Raw genomic sequence first — 17,900 nt, forward strand, 5'->3', positions numbered from 1 at the left:
ACTTAATATGCAATAGGAAATACCAACACAGGCATTTCTTTTGGATAACACACTAATAGTACTTAAGTACATGGCCAACATTTCCACTTCAGTTAGCTAAGCAATAGACTGGTTTTCTCCGCCTCATTTGCCTGTTAGTAAAACTTTCTACCATCTTGCAGAGCTGAGCTCATTGTCTCCGCAGACTCCTGGGCAGCATGAATGAAACCCTACAACAGAGATGCCAGCCCCAAATGAAATTTTCTTTTGTGGCTTCATCATGTGCTATCAAATTGTGGCCACATTGCTTGGTTCTCCAAAGTCAGAATTCACCAGGGACAACTGTACCTTGAGGCCTTGCTCTGGGATGAGGGAGTCTGTTCTCCAAAGTCAGAATTCACCAGGGACAACTGTACCTTGAGGCCTTGCTCTGGGATGAGGGAGTCTGTCCGGCAGTCCATCCCAAGGCCGGGTTAGTCGGATATGTGAACAGTGAAGGTCAGAAGGAGTCAAGCATCAGCTCATTCAAATGCGTACCAGTCTAGAAAGGCAGACCGATGGTGAAGGACTAAGGAATGGAGGGACTAGAGTTTCTGGTCCAGGCACAAACTCGCCTCTCCCCTGCTGGCTAGAGAAGATGCTCAGACAAAGCCTAGGATGAACATCCCCAGCACACTGTTTAGTAATCACCCCCATATCCTTCCTCCCACTAGACGTCCGCTTATAGGAAAGTGTCCAAGGATGCACCTTCTAAGATCCACACGTGACCAACTCAGGTGGATACCCGAGACTGCGGCTAGCAGATCCCTTTTCATACTTCTGATATTTTAATTGATAAAATTAGGCACAGTTAGAGCAACAATGATAGATAAACTAAAATAGAACGATTATAAACTATACTATAAGGAAAGTGCCGGCATTGTTCCTCTAGTACTTAGGAACCATTATCGAATGGAAGCCACCTGAATACGTGCATTCTGATAAAGAAACTTTTGATCTGATAACCTAGACACTAGCTCAGTGCCTAGTGGGTGGGTAGTATACACCCACCCTGGACAAAGAGATGATGGCGTGCTGGCAGGACAGTGGGAGACGCCACCATCTTACTCAGTACTGAGAGACATTCAGCATTCATAAATTATTTTAAAAAATTTCTATCTAGTATTTCCAGATTACAGCTACCTATAGGTATCTGAAACTGTTGAAAGTGAAAATGGTGTAATTTGTTTGTTTTTCCCCTAATATGCCATTTGTCTTTTAAATGTATTTTCATTCATTCTTTGAGAATTTCATATGTGCATATAATATATTTTGATCATATTCATCCCCATCTCTCCATTCCCTCCCAACTTCTCTCTCTCTCTCTCTCTCTCTCTCTCTCTCTCTCTCTCTCTCTCTCTCTCTCTCTGGCTTCCTGTCCCCCTCTCTCAATAATCCACTGAGTCCCATTTGTGCTGCTCATGTGGCCCCATAGATCAACCATGCTCTACCTAACCCACTTGTGTAAGCAATCATTCACATCACCTCTGCAGTGTGTCCCCCTCCCCCTGCAGTTTTTCCATTCATGTAAGTCTCACATTTTGCATAAGCCAAGGTCAAGATCCTTGTCTACCTTCCAACAGTCTGACCTTGGCTACAGTCCTGAAGCAGCAGTTTGCTTAGCACCTCAATTAGCTTCTCTCTCTTCATTTTTTAAAAATATTTATTTTTATTTATATGAGTATATGTGAGCCTGTGTGGATCCACATACACTGTGCGAGTACACGTGTGTGTGTGTGTGTGTGTGTGTGTGTGTGTGTGTGCAGGAGGCGGCAGAGGCCAGAAAAAGACATTAGATTCTTGCAACAAGAGTGACAGGTGGTTGTGAGCCACTGTGTGGGTGCTGGAAACAGGAACCAGGCCCTCTACAAGAGCAGTCAGTGCTATTAAGGGATGGGCCATCTGTAGCTTCTCCAGCACGTCCTTTATTATGTAGGATACGTGAACAAATTTCGCACCTCTCTTCCATTAATACTAGACATAGCACCACCCATGGCACTTAATGCTCAAAATATGTTTGTTTTACTGTATGCCCGCCCCTGTTAGTAGAAAGCATACATAGGGAACAATTATTCAGGTCAGACAAACCTGAAAGGAAAAGGAAAAGCTCAGGACTCCCCAGGCCAAGTTCTCAGCACAAAGTAGATTTATTTGCCCCAGAGGAACAGAGGAAGGAAATAAGAGAAAACACAGGAGATAGAGGGCTGGGGAGAAGGGAAAGGGAACAAGGAAAAGGGGACAGGGGTATTTGTCCCAAGGGGACAAACAACTGCCTCTGTATAGAGAAGAGACAGATGTGACCCATAGGAAAATGTCAGTTTCTGAAGGTACAAGGGGAAACCCCATGTTAAGATGAGGTGTTTAAATTTAATTGGGCATGGTACTTAGGTGAGCCAAAGGAAGGTTGATTGCTGGACTTCAATACTTTGATGGTTAAACCTTGATAGTCAGCCTCAAGAGGAAGAAGTGACCAAATAAGACCAAATGGGGCTAGCTTTAGGAATCAGTCTAATGTTTTTAGCAAGGAAGGGGAAATGGGAAAGAAGAACAAAGCCTGCTAGAGCAATGTTTGTAAGACCTGGGCTTCAAAACCTACAGCATGGCACTTAATTTCCAGAACCACCCTACACAGTAATAACATGATTCCAGTCCTTCAAATTTTCAGATAAATTAACCTGAAAGAGGTCACAAGGGAAACGTGGAGCTTGCCTGTGCCCTAGCTTGCCTACACCCTAGTTTGTCTATGCCCTAGCTTGCCTGTGCCCTAGCTTGGCTCTACAGTTCATGTTCACAGTCACCGTCCACTACCTCCCAAATCATGGACTGTGAGCACCAAGAACAGGAAGTCAGTGCTTGCCCCGCTCCGACCTCTGCAACCATACCCATCTGTCCAGGGCAAATATCACCGACAGCATGTCCGCCTTCCGTACCACTCTGTGAGTTCCGGCAGCATGTCCGCCTTCCGTACCACTCTGTGAGTTCCGGCAGCGTCTCGCGTCTTCATCTAAGCATTCGCCATTCACCTTGCACTCAGTCATTTCACCTACTGGCTGAATGACCCCAAACAAACTTCTCTGCTGGCTTAGCTTCCTCGTGTGGAATACGGCGATGAAAACAGGGATATTTTAGATAACAGGACAAGCCTGAACATCCCTTTAGGTTTTTTCTATTTAAAGTAAGGAATAAGCGTCCATCATTTATTTTTCTACAAGAATATATTTGCTATAATCAAAGAAACATCTTTAAATACTGGTTATTTTTTAAATTACATTTTTATTTATTTTGTGTGCATGTGTAGGGGTCAGAGGAAAATTGTAGGTGCCAGTTCTCTCCTTCTCCTGTGTGAGTTCCAGTATCAAATTCAGGCCGTCAGGTTTAGAGGCAGGTACCTTTGCCCACCGAGCTTCTTTACCAGCTTCATTGTGCTGTTTTGTTTTGAAGTTTCTGCGATGAAAATGTACCACTGATGTATCTGACTCCCTATGGGAGCTTGTGTGCGCCACAAATTCTTCGCTTTCTGAATAGCCCTGACTTCATGTACTGCTGGGGGAGAATGCTCTTGTACACTGTAAAGATTTTGTCATTTATACTGGTTTAATAGAATGCTGATTGGCCAGTAGCCAAACAGGAAGTATAGGCGGGGTGACCAAATGAGGAGAATTCTGGGAAGAGGAAAGGAAGAGATGCAGTCACCAGCCAGATACAGAGGAAGTAAGATGAGAATGCCTCATTGAGAAAAGGTACCAAGCCACATGGCCAAACGTAGACAAGAATTATGAGTTAACTGAAGTTGTAAGAGCTTGCTAATAATGAACCTGAACTAATAGGCCAAATAGTTTATAATTAATAAAAAGTCTCTGTACGTTTCTTTGGGACTGAATGTCTATGGGACTGTCAAAGGGTAAGAGCTGCAAAATAGGTTCAGTTTAACTCAGTCTGAGCCTTTCATTCTATAGCCAGAAATCGGATCAGGAAAACGAATGGCAGAATTTTCACTACTTGTTCATTCCATAGGTCTTGAAAGGGGATTTAAAGACACAGAACAAGAGAACAGAAAATAGAACAGGGTCTAAGCAGTAGCCGAACTTAGCCACAGATGTGGTTGTGAGTATCACAGTGGCAAAAATGGGAGAAAATGGTTCCCATTGTAGGTAGAGAACAATGCTCAATGCACTAACTTCTAAGAAGGCGAGCATCTGGCTCACATCTGGTTTCTTTCCTCTGTGCTTTCCAAAGTAGTTTAACATTGCAAGTGGGAAAGATCATTTCAAACAAAGCCCATTCTCAAATGAACTCCTTCCTTTAGAAATAGTTGCCCTGTGGTCCACTTTGCCTCGTGATGGCCTGGTCCAGCTTGCCAACACTCTTCACACATCCCTGTCTTCGGAAAACTTTGCATCTCTGGTGACCGTCCTTGTCAGTTGGCTCACTATTTGAAGATTTTACCAAGCTTGGAAAAATATTTGGTAAAAAATGTGTTTACAGCTCTAAAAAAGCTGCAGAGAAAACCCTCTCTCGAAAAACCAAAAAAAAAAAAAATGTGTTTGCAGTGAAGTCAGCTGGAGTCGAACTGAAGACTTCCTGCTGTTAACAAGCATGCCCAGTGCTGGAAGGTGCCAGGCAAGGTGTTTCAAACTGGAGACTTCCTGCTGTTAACGAGCATGCCCAGTGCTACTGGAGACTTCCTGCTGTTAACAAGCATGCCCAGTGCTGAAAGGTGCCAGGCAAGGTTGGGAGAGGAGGATCAGCAACAATTTAACCTGAGTGCTACAATACTGACTTAAAAGACAAGAAATGCCCAGTGCTGTAACCAACTGCTTTCTTAATGAATCTAAGGCCTATTTCCATGAGAGGTAACACATGCCTGCTACTGTAAACCCAGTGAAAAGCTGGTGGCCACAGGACACATGGGGAAACAGCATAAACAGACATGTTGTTAATGACTTTCTAAATATTCATATTTATATCTATAGACTAGCACAAATCTTAGCCTTAATCAGACAAGCCTCATTTGGAAGTGGGTAATGATAAAAAAAAAAAGATTTATAACCCAACACAGTGCTAAGGATAAGGGATGCTTGAGTACTCAGCCTTAAAATGGACCATCCACATCACTCCCTTTCAGGCCCAGGGAGTGGTGCACAGACTGTGACATCCAGAGGATGGGGAAGAGCACTATAACTTGTCATCGCTATGACATGCCCTTGCATCACGAACACACGGAATCTCTGACCACTTGCAGAACACATAAAAGCAAGGACAGCTATCTGGGAAGAAGGAGGGCAACAGGCGTAGGGGTGGATAAGAGAGAGTGACAAGGGAATAGAACCATGATACAGATTAGCCAGAAACTGCCCCCCCCAAAAAAAACTAATAAAAAACTGTTTAACAAATACAGACTCTTTCACCCTCCCCTCCTCCACATTTCCTTCTCTTTGGTTTGAGACTGGGTCTTGCTAGTATGTAGTTTAGGTTAGTTTTCAAGTCTCCATTCTCCTGCCTCAGCTTCTGAGAACAGAGATTATTACACTTGTGTACCACTGTATCCTGCTAATACAGACTTCTTTTTTGTTAATACTCCCTAAATAATACACTGTGACAGGCATTTCTATAACATTTATGCTGTAGTAGAGATGTCAGGTAACCTAGAGATGATCCAGAATACATGTGAAACTTGTCTGGGCTCTGGCAACTACTACACCATTCTACACAGGGGACCTGGACAGCGTGGATTTTGGTGTTCAGTGGCATCCTGAAACCCCGTGGGCGATGAAAGATGACTACACTGTGTTCACTGCCCTTGCACAGTGGCGCTGCTACACAGGAGAGTGAAGCAAAAGATCAGAAATGTTGTGTACGCTTGGCTTCTACCCGACATCCTTTGGCTGAAAGACACGTTTCATGGCTGGCAGGAATCTGAATAATACAAGCTTATTTCAAATAGGAACACATATGTGGGAGATACTTGATTTATTTTAAGGAAACTTCTAGGGGAAATGTATTCTCATTTTGTTTTGTTCTGAAGATTTCAAACAAGTCAGATGCTATTCCAAGTACTTCAGCTGAACTTTTAATGCTCTGCTCCGGTCTGATTCTAAACAGATCTAAACCCGTCTTTATCTGACTTTGATCACTGTTTCTCTCCTTACTCTGCCCGCACCATTTCCAACAAGATGTTGCCACTTTTAAGGCACTTGAGTGAATTCGAATGAGGATATTTGACAACCAGTGTGGAACCAGGGTGGCATAACCTTCAAAGGCCCAGTTCAGCGCTTTCTTTCCTCCAGCTGGGTTCTACTTCCTAAAGGTGCCATAGGTCTCAAGACAGCACCACAGGCGTGGGGTGAAGGGTGGCTAAGCATTCAAAATAGGAACCTGGAGGGGGACACTTCAAATTCAAATGCTAACAGTTTAATACCAAGGACTCTTTATTTTTTATTATTATCTTCTTTCAAAACAATCAGTAGAAACAGATTATCAGTTTCCCTGCCCTCTCCCCCCACATATACACTCACACTCTTAAGTCCACACAATACCATCACATTTCACACACACACACACACACACACACACACACATATATATTTCTCGTTTTCTGATGGGAACAAGCATTTGTACAAACAGTTTCTAGGACAGAGACTCCATTATCTGAGCAGGAGAGGAACACACTGTCTTCTCTCTAAGGTTTTTCAAGCTCTTCTCCAGGGGTCTCTAGCTCTGTACCCCAAATCTAACTCTGGTCTCCCCTGAGAGGGGAGTTTGTTTTTGGGGTGGAGAAGCACTGCAAGGGGATGTTGCTGCTGACAACATGTTGTGCTTGTGAACTAGTAGATGAACCAAAATAAGAACAAAATGAAAGCCGGCAAGCAGTGTTGCCCAGGGCAACAGGTCACATTTGGCCGGATGTGGGTTTTAGAGCGGCATGCTCTGCTGTGAATTTCTAGTTATTTTTCTGTTCCTGTCACTTGTAGGCAGAACACATGAAACATAAGGTATGGAGGAAAAGGGTGGAGAGGAAGCGTGAAAAGGAAATAAATCTGAGGTCGGCTTTGCTGCTACAGTGTTAACACTGGGGATTTAAAACTGGGCACACCTTTAATCTCAGCACTTGGAGGCAGAGGCAGGCAGATCTGAGTTTGAGGCTAGCGTGGTCTACAGAATTAGTTCCGGGACAGCCAAGGGTACATAGAGAAACCCTGTCTTGAAGGAAAGAAACAAACAAACAAAAATACAAACAACAACAAAACCATTGGGTTTTAAACATGAACTCAAATCAAATGTTAGAGACAGACGATAGCACATACTCTTCCCTTTGGAATGACTGACTTCAGAATCCACCCAACACCCTCCATTCACCTGCATGTACGCCAAGCTGCCTGTCCAACCCACAGACACCAGCCCCAGCTACTTGGCACTAGAGCTGTGGCTAAGCTCAAATATGCTGTCACACAAACCCCAATGGATCTGGGGAACTTTGAAAAAAAAAGCACAGTTAATAATTTTGCTCTTGCTTAAATTTGCTATACTTTTAAATAATTAACATCCACTAGATGATATTTTTAGATTTTTCATCAAATATGTGTTAGAATTAATGCACAACTATGTTTGGTAATGTTTTTATGTAGCCTCTAGGGGATTCAAAGCTCTATGTGTGGAGTGTGCTGTATTTTTGGCAAGTTCTGACCTGGAGTGTTCAGGATTACCTAGCCTTTGACTCAAGTATGGCTGGACATGGACACCACATCACATGAATAGAGTCTGAATATTACTCACTGCTGCGCCATTTCCTTTCCCACTGCATTCTGCTCCAGCTTTGCTACACTGTGTCATGTGTCTGGTGTCTGAGGCAGCCTCCTTCCGCCCTGCCTCCTGGACATACCTTCTCCTTCAAAACACACCTATGCCACCAACACACACTGCCTCCTCCCACAGTATTGTCTTTACTGCATGAGTTTTGCAACTAGCAGTGCAAAACACATTATCATGTGTTTATTTGTAGGTCATATCTTCACACTGGGCTGGAAACTTTTGGGAATGAGGGATCATATTTTATATCTTTCCCACTGGCACCTGGTTGACCCTCAGTAGATAAAAACAGTTGAAATAAAGCCAGAATGTGGTGGCATATGCCTTTAATCCCAGCACTTGGGAGGCAAAGACAGGAAGAGATCCTTGTGAGTTCAAGGCCAATCTGGTCTATAGAGCGAGTTCCAAAGTTATACAGAGAAACCCTGTCTCAAAATCCCCCCCGCCCAGAAGAAAGAAAAGAAAAAAAATGGGGAGAAAGTCAAAGTTCCAACTATATTGCGTTGAGAAAAATTTCATCTAAAACGTATACCAGCCCTAACTCCATAAACTGACTTCATGGATATGAACTCTTGGGATTTGCACCTGTGTGTCCGGTCATCATCGCGCTGTGCTTCCTTTACTAACACGGCCCACACAGCTCCATCTCTGCTTGTGTTCGCATAGGGGAAATGCAAGTCCCCAAATTCTAAACACACGAAGAACGAGTCTTGGAGTTGCCAACTCCCTCCATTCAGTTAGAGAACTGAATCAGAAGCAGAGCAAGAAAAGATGGGGCTACGGTGATAAAGGCGGCCCAGTCCTCCCCCCCCAAGACCTCTCTAGCCTAAGATAAAAACAACAGCGCAAGCTTAGCGGGTTCCTTGGCTTCACCACCAGCTGTGGATGCCAAGAGGGGTCTGTTAATAGCATGAATACAGTAGTCACAGAGAAACTCATCAGAAAATTAGTTGCAAAAATATGTGGCATAACTAAGAAAATATTTCTTGGGATCTCTTTCATCCTGTCCCTTCTACACAATTTGTCCTTTTGAGATGACAGTCTAAGAGTCTAAGACTACAGTTTGGCTGTGGAGACCAGAGGGAGCCCTGAGGGGTCGAGACCCCCAGGCTGAGATCCCTGGTCTATGTCAATGTGGTCAACGGCATTTATGGGCATGCCACCAGTCCTACCATGTCACAGTCACACACCTTGATACCTGTTATCAAGCTAAGTGAAGTGTTAGCCATCTCAGGCTCCATTAGCAAAGCTGCTTCCCAACTCCAGCCTTTCAAACATCTCACCTCTATCCCTGATATGTTTAGTGGCTTCTAGAGAATCCTTGGTTTGAAATCTAGCTGCTTGGTGAGACTGCACCGTTTTATTCCAAATCTGGCTTTAGATTTTGCAAACAGAAACTCTTTCACCTCTGGGCACAAAAAGCTCTGTGTTGGGGAAAGTCCTCACCCTGCCTCCCTGGGGGCTGTGTTTCTGTGCAGCAGTTGTAGAAGTCACTGACTAACAATGTGCGTGTGAATGCAGGGTTCCTCGGGGTCAATTCCTTCTTTTCACACTTGTTAAAGACAATTTAAGTTGTCCTGACTGTCCCAGAAGTGGAACAGTGCTGATTATCTGACTAAGTTCTTAAATTAGCAAGATTAGGATGGTTTGGTTTTTGGGAACCCCAAAGGTTCTTATGTCCCATTTTTTAAACTAGCAATCTTGTATAAATTTTGGAGACTCTTTAACTTCTATTTTTAACTTGTAAAATGGGAATAATAAGCAGTATTTTTCATGCTTCCTTAGCCCTGTATAGTACAAGCAGGTGTATCGTGGTGACCACTTGGTACTTCACACTCATCCCCCAAATGGAACTTCGGTCACCTCTTCGCTAACTTCCCACCGCAGCTGGCAGCAATGTCACATTCCAGCTGCTTAGGATAAAACGTCCAAGGACATCCTTGGTGCCTACTTCTCTTATACCTCACACCTACAGCCAGGAATGACAGACAGGTTCAGAGGTGTTGACTGTATCTCTTGTCTCTCTGTTCTAGGAGAGGGCACTGGGATGCAGAGAGGTAAAGACCTGTTAGGATGCTGCTGCCATATTCTGTTCTGAGGAGTGGAAAGTCACCACTTGACAGGGAAGAAAGGAGCAAAGGGAGACATCATAGGGGAGAGTCTGGTGTGGGGGGTGGGCAGGTGGATCATGGGTCTCCCTTTCATAAGTTCTAAGGACTGGCTATTCATGGAAGTTTGTTTTCTTGTGATTTTGTTTTGTTTTGTTTTGTTTTGTAAGCCTCTCCAACTGAGCAATGCCAGGGTCAGGAGCTTTCAATTTTAATTCCAGAGTGAGTTTTACAAGACTTGTTTTATAGTGTGGTTTATCCTTTCAATCTTGACAGAAGACTGGGGTGACAGGAAGTGCGAAGTGTACAAGGGACTTTTAAGTAATTTGCGACATTTTGGGAGACAGAAGATTTGAATTCGGGATTGTTATCTGATTGTAGTGAGGATGGCAGCCAAATCAGGGACTAATCTCTTCAGTGAGTGTGTGAACATCTTTGTTGTAGTTCCTTCGACCCATCCAGAGAAGGCATCGGCGGCAGCTGAGAGACACCTGTATCTCCTAATAGGTGTCATGGGAGAAGTCTATTGATAGGGCCTGGTGTGAGACGGAGAGCCCTAGGTAGCCCTAGGTGAGCTGGCATGTTTGGGCCTTAATCTTTAGAGACATGATATCCCAAGTAATAAGGTGTTGAGGAGAACACACACCATTATAGGTATAATATACATTACACACACACATACGTGTATATATCATTGTATAATATAGGTATACATGAATATATAGTCATATTTTGTGTACATGAAAATTTTCATAATAAAAATTAAGGGAAAATACCCAATCACGGCTCACTTGTTACAGTGTCACCTTTAATTTCTCTCTAGCCTCACAGGATGTTGTTACTTGGACATCATTCCTCCAGCCCCTGTGTGGGAACATAATGCCACTGTAATGACGCACTTATCTCCCGCCCAGCACACAGGCATATCTCTGATGAGTCTGTGTTATAAGACCAGATCAGAAAGACTTCCAGTAGAGTTAGAGAAATGATTAGATTTACTACTTTGTTCATTTAATCAAGTCAGAAGGCCACCAGAGGAATTTGAGTATAATAAAGATAAAAATGAGAACACGATTAGGCCAGAGGAGATTACTTTTCAAAAGATAAAGGCAATAACTTTGAAACTGAGGGTGATATCTCTCTTGTCTTCCATCTATAACAAAGCAAGTGTGTCATTATGTGTTTGTTCTGCTTGGCTGTCTTTCATCCTCCTCCTGCCTCGCTCTGGTCTGCTGTTGGGACCTGCTATGTGGTCACAAAGAACACAGCTTCAGTCACATGGAGAATTAGCACTGTCTGGTTTTCTCCCCAGTTTGAGGCTACAAGCGCAGTGAGGATGGGCCCCATCTTTTCCCTCATCTGAGCCCTGGCGCTTGACCGAGGGTGGTGTTACCAAGCTTGCCCGGGTCAGTACCGCTCTGTCTGCGTGTTTCTCTCCATGCACACTGTCTAAACTCTCTGCTCTTTCATCTCAGTGACACAGTGGAGTAACGGTGTCACCGGTCTAGACGAAGACGGATCAACTGAGTCACAATTCCGCCATCTCAGTGCCCGGTGCACCACACAAGCCAAGCACACAAGCCATCTCAGTGCCCGGTACACCACACAAGCCAAGCACACAAGCCATCTCAGTGCCCGGTACACCACACAAGCCAAGCACACAAGCCATCTCAGTGCCCGGTGCACCACACAAGCCAAGCATTCTTAACTCGGAAAACCTCAAATCCCCGATCTTCCAAAATCTGAAACATCTCAGAGCACCACATGAAGCTACAAACAGAAAATCCCACACCTGACCACACGTGATAGTTCAGGGTCAAAATACAGGCACGGGAGACTGGAGAAATCACTCAGCAGTAAGAGTACTGGCTGTTCCTCCAGAGGACCAGCACCCACATGGCAGCTCACAAGTGTCTGTAACTCCAGTTCCAGGGTATCCGACACCCTCATACAGATATACGTGAAGGCAAAACACAAATGCACATAAATAAAAAAATAAAAAAGAGGTTAATAAAATATATAGGCATAGAACCAAGTTTATTTAGCCTTCACAAGGAGGGGCAATACCCATCATCCCTGTTAGCTGAAATACATAAACTCTTTCATGCACAAAATTATTTGCATAAGGTGCCATACACCTATAAAGTGTGTATGAAACAAATGAATTCCATGCTCATAATCAATCCTCATGATATCACATGTAATGCAAACATTCTATTCCTCGTCCTCCAATATCCAAAACATGAAACTCCTGGTCTCAAGAACTTGGATAATGAAACAATTAGTTCAATAAGAAGCAATAAGTATTATATACTACCGCCGCATGGTGATCAAGAAGAAACCCAGGCTGACAGAGAAAGAAGGAAATGGGTCTCATAATATGGTTCTCAGTGACCCAGCTTCATAGTCAATGCTCAGGAAACGTGTGGAAATTGTCCTGAGCTGAAGCTGCATTGTCTGCACTGAGAAGTGTGATGGCCTGATGTGGTATTTCATCCCTCCTCCTGCCTTAGACTTGGGACCAATAAGCACACTGGGTTTGGGGGCTTGAGACATTTTGCTGGTACCCATGAGAAGTGGAATTGATTTAGCTGGCGTGTTTTGAACCTGAACTATGGCGACAGCATTTGGCCCTGAAGTCGGCATACAGTGGTGAGAGCTCTAGTCTCTGATCCCCCACTGTCCTCAGGCCCTGTATCAAACTGAGACATTCAGTCCCAAAGTCAGATACATATAGTTGCATCTGAAAGCCACGCCTCCTGATAACTACAACTATACTTTAGCATTATAAACATCAACTAGACAACCAATTTCCCCACCAAATACCTTAAATCTTAAAATTTATGTTTATTTTATATCTGCAGCCATATAATGCCTGAACTTTAACAGATTTGTCATTTGGGATGAGATAATTGACTTAAAAACATATTTTCATACTGAAAATATCAATCATGCTAATAATAAACATCGTTCCATCTCGAGGCTTCATCTAACCTCAGGGCACATATCACAGTTTAAACACAGACCCACCAAGAGATTTATTCAGCGTCTCCAAGGGGGGGAGAAAAGGCGCAAAGCTACTTAGCTGCAATGTATACAATTATTCTCATACAAAGAATTATACAACATGCATAAAATTACCTTTAGGTTATGTGTATAATGAAACAATGTTTGTCCTATTTTTTGAAAATTATTTTATTTCGAAAGTTCCTAAGATCACTCATGAGGCCCTGTAATATTATGGTGTGATAGACTAAAAAAACCAAAATAACCAAAATAACCAAAACAACACCCTATAGAGTCATTAAAAGGATTGCTTATCAGAAAAGATAAAATGAAATTGAAAAGGTCTAGAAAAAAAAACAGAAAGAAAGGCAAATAACAATGCTCAATGAACAATCAAAGTAGCTTAACACAAACATTCATGGCCACGAACTTTATAAATTGCTCACCATGTAATTCTGAAATATCTAGAGCTTTTCATCTATATGTGACAGAAGGTGAAACCACAGTAGAGAACTAACTAGTATACATTCTCAAAAAACAACACTTCAGAGAAAACATGCCAGGTGGATACAGAGCCTAGCAAGTATTGTGTGTAATCAACTACACATTTCAAAGTTACACTTTTTGAAAAGCAGTAACTTTTGAAATGCAATAGAACGGAATGTTGGCAAACTTCCTTAGAGACCAGAAATTGCTTTGCTTCTTAGTGGTATTTCTCAGAAAGAAAACCCACCAAAAGTGTTTATCCTTCAGGTCTCCTACTCTGTTAACATACCCTCCTGTTCCCTTGGGGACCAGACACAGGGATGCAGGCAGCGTGGGAGCCCAGCTGCAACCACAGCCCTTTCTTTCACAAGCACAGTTACGGCTTTATTCTTACATGGTATAATCTCATTTACTACTCCAGTTCCAGTGTGGTTTAAACAATGTAATTTAATTAAGTTCATCCTTGTCTAGTTATAGTATCCGATGTGCAGTAACAACCTGAGTCTCCCAAGTATTGGGAAAGCCACAGTCGTAAGAACGTATAAATTAAGAAGGGATAGTTTGAAGATGACATTGCATTTTTGGCAGCTCTTTGAGCAGACAGGAAACACCACCTGGAGGGACACTGCAGAGGACTCTCCCTATCTCCTGCTATCTTGCTAGCCAGCATTCCTCTCAGGGCCCATGAGCCTGTGCTTTAGTGAGGCCCACAAGACACAACTCCTGGTTTAGTCTGAAGCCCAAAATTTCGTTTCTGAAGTTTCGTGGTTTTGAGTCCCAGATTTCAGAAACAAGTAGTGCCTTCCTTGTTTCTTGTTCACACCACACTTCTCTATATGGAGGATCCACCCACAGCTTCTCGGCATTCCTTTCCTCTTTGCTTCGCATCTCTATAACAAAAACTTTGGACCTAGATGCAGAGTGGCTCCAGGAGAACACTTGCCACTCTTCAGCACGGGGTGAAATACATTCCCAGAGGGAAAAAGAAGAGGTACACGTGACAAGTCTTAGCGGGCGCATGTACCCGGGATCTCGGGAATACAAGGACATTCTATCTTTCATGATTTACAATATTTTCCGCACCTCGACTTCAAACTAAATTAGGAAATCCGTGTCTGGTACTCAAACTCATCCTCACCACATTTTACAGAGAAAAGGAGACTATTTAAGAGTGAAAGATTATGTTTAAAAAAAAAAAAAGCAGAACCACAGTTTCTTAAAGTTGTAAATGAAGGGAACGCTTTGAGGTATGTATTGGCCAATTCTCAAAAGTCTCAGAGTAGCAATTAACAGTGCGGTGGCCTAAAATGTTCCCAGGGTGACTTGTTTCAGGCTACTAGTTCAGCTCATGGGTCCCAGGCCTGAGACAGGTAGCTTGTCCTAAGCAGGAAATTCCTTACTTCGGGAGGAAAAAAAACGAACAGGGGCAAGAGAGGAGAGAACTCTAGACCCAGCACAGGTCAAGTGCAAGGGGTGCGCACTGGACTTGGAGGTGCGCCAAGAAGCCCGGGTTCACGTGGCCAGTGCGAGGACCTGTCTCGCGCGGGTCTGCTCCCATTGGACACGCGGAGTGGCCGCCCGAATGCCCGGAGCTGCGGAGCGCGGGGCTGATGTGCTGCTTACCTCGACGGCTGACGGGGCTGTGCCGAGCTGTGCTGGAATGTACCTGGTGCCGCGGAGATGCGCGGGGCTGCTCTGAACTGCACCCGGCTGAGCTGAGCGGAGAGGCGCGCGCTAGTCGTCTCTGCGCTGGGACCGCCTGGAGGCCAGGACGCGGGCTCGAGGAGGAAGTGCTATGAGTTCTCCCCTCCCGCGCAGACTCCTGGCTTTGCACCAAGGTTCCTGCAGAGCCTTGAAAGCAGACCCAAAGCTCCGCCTCTGGAACTCCGCAAGTTTGGCAAATTTGGACCGGTTTTTCAAGCCCGTGTCCCCCACCTTGAAAAAAACCACTTCCCTCCCTAAGGTTTAGAGAAAGCTGCTCCTTTTCTCACCCATGTGGGTCTTTGTGTTCTCCGTAAGATAAGGACTAAGATTAAGCCCAGATACTAGTCTGAGGACTTAATGACAGAAGTTTCAGGCTAGCTGAGAAACTCCCTACCAGAGAGTTCACCCGTTGATAACACCTACAGGCAGTTAGGGGCTGGGACACTCCTGAGGAGGTCAACACGCCAACCCCGTTGTATTGACAACTTTGAGACTTCAGGGGAACAGATGTGAAGATGGAACCGTCCACCTCAAAAGTTCCTCTTTCTGCCCCGTAAGCCCCCTGAGCTTCTGCACAGTCTCCACTTCCCTCAGGACTGCTGTTCCTCATTGTTCTACCAAAAGGACGCTGCTTCTGTTGAGGTTGGTCTCCTGTTTCTTTTATTTTCACACAACACGGATCAATTCTGATCTATTAGTCCCACAAAAGATAAAGAGGACAGCTTATTTTGCAACAGCCCCTGCTGCCCTTGCTGCACTTCCTCTATCCAGCCTTTGTGCAAGACTTCCTGGGCCAGCTTGGTAGGGTGGACAGAGGAATGGCCCCCCGGGGCTGGCTGGGAGCACCGGAATCTCTGATGGTGGAAGTGGAGGTGGAGGGCTCTGCAGGGGTCTGTTCTCAGCCATCTCCTTGGCAATTCCTCTGATGTAAAATGTGCAGATCCTCCGTAGATTTTTATTTTATTTTTTAGACAGGATGTCACTGCCTAACACTGGCTGACCTGAAACTTGCAATGTACATCAGGCTGGCTTTGAACAGACAGAGATTCTCCTGCCTCTGTCTCCCGAATACTAGGATTAAATGCTGTGCCACCATGCCCAGCTTCCGGGTTTTGTTCTTCTTTGTTTGTCTGTAGTTTGTATAACATAGGATTGATTGGTACTCACTTCTGAGACAAAGTGCTTGGGGAGATTTGAAAACACAGACACTAAAATCAGTTATGATTTTAAATGGTGATTGAATTTATCTCTCTTTCTCTACATTGCTGTGTCTTGTGGTGGAAACATGAAGACATAGGTAAGGCACATAAATTAATTTCAGATAGCTCCTGAATTCAATGGGAAATTGTGTATTGCTTATCTAAGAACACTGTAAGCAGCAGTGTTGGGAACAATTGCTGTTTCGCTAGATGCACAATTGGCAGAAAATAGTCAATGCGTTTATTCAGCATGCTGAGTAATGGGTTTTGAGGAAATAAAGATGAAGGATAGTGTAGCAGCAGGCCGCTTGTTCTCCCCAGCCGCCTAGAACCAAACTGATTACACAGAAATTGTATTAATTAAATCATTGCTTGGCCCATTAGCTCTAGCTTCTTATTGGCTAGCTCTTACATCTTAATTTAAGCCATTTCTATTAATCTGTGTGTCACCACGAGGTTGTGGCCTACCAGCAAAGTTTCAGCACACCTATCTTTGACAGTTCTTTACTCATTAACCAATAAAAGCAACACATAGACAGAAGGACCTCCCTCTGAACCTCCCTCTAAGGACCTCCTTAGAAGGGGAAAAATGGTCAGAGAGTTCTTTTTGGCAATGAGAAGATAAGGACCAGTCATTCAGAAGCTGGAAAAGCATTCCAAGAAAAGACCAGTGGAATACGTTGAGTCAAGAAGAGATGGTTAGGAAGACGTCAAGGCTAGAGCAGAGCGGAGGAGGCAGGCAGTGGTAGGGATAAGAAGAGAGTGTGAGCAGGAGCCAGATCAAGCAGGACCTTGTGGTCAGTGTGGAGGACTTTGGATTGTATTGTAACTGCAATGGACAGCTAGGAGACGGGAGATAGCTACCAGGTGCTGGCTTGATTGTGCTAGAAAACATCACACAGACCAGTGAGTTCTTGGAAAACAGTTGAATGGGAGGCAGAGGTGAGAGACAGAAGAGAGGGAAGGAGGAAGAAGGGAGAGAGAATGTGAATGGATTTAAATTAATTTTCTCCTTACTGGTTTGTGGCAGCAGTTCAGATGAAATGATTAAAAACGATGGTGGCCGAGCCCAATGTGTGGCTTTAACCCCATAACCCCAGCACTTGGGAGGTTAAGGGAGTGAGGTTGTAGACTCAAGAGTAGTCTGGAGTACATAAGACTTTATCTCAGAAAGAAATACAAATATTACAATGTACGGCTTTAACCCTATAACCCCAGCACTTGGGAGGTTAAGGGAGTAAGGTTGTAGACTCAAGAGTAGTCTGGAGTACATAAGACTTTATCTCAGAAAGAAATACAAATATTACAATGTGCGGCTTTAACCCCATAACCCAGCACTTGGGAGGTTAAGGGAGTGAGGTTGTAGACTCAAGAGTAGTCTGGAGTACATAAGACTTTATCTCAGAAAGAAATACAAATATTAACATTAAAATAATGGTAGTTTATTTGAATAGTATCCTAACAGCAGGAATTGTGATTTGCTGATGGGCTCCGGGCAGAGATGGGGGAATGCCAGAGGAGTTAGAAACTGTGCTGGAGTCACTATCAACTCTGGGCCTAGGCTAGAGGTCAG

At 44.0% G+C, this 17,900-nt stretch overlaps 1 protein-coding gene across 1 annotated transcript in view; it reads right to left on the bottom strand.

Annotated features, from left to right (window-relative positions):
* LOC119816738 (amyloid beta precursor protein binding family B member 1 interacting protein) overlaps positions 1 to 15,263 on the bottom strand; it is a 93,957-nt gene extending 78,694 nt beyond the window's left edge. Inside the window, exon 1 of the mRNA XM_038333655.1 lies at positions 15,048 to 15,263. The gene's annotated coding sequence lies outside the window, so the exon portion shown is untranslated. The remainder of the gene's footprint in view (positions 1 to 15,047) is intronic.
* Positions 15,264 to 17,900: the final 2,637 nt, after the last annotated feature.

This window comes from Arvicola amphibius, chromosome 6 (assembly GCF_903992535.2).
Source record: "Arvicola amphibius chromosome 6, mArvAmp1.2, whole genome shotgun sequence".
NCBI classification, from domain to species: Eukaryota; Metazoa; Chordata; class Mammalia; order Rodentia; family Cricetidae; genus Arvicola; species Arvicola amphibius.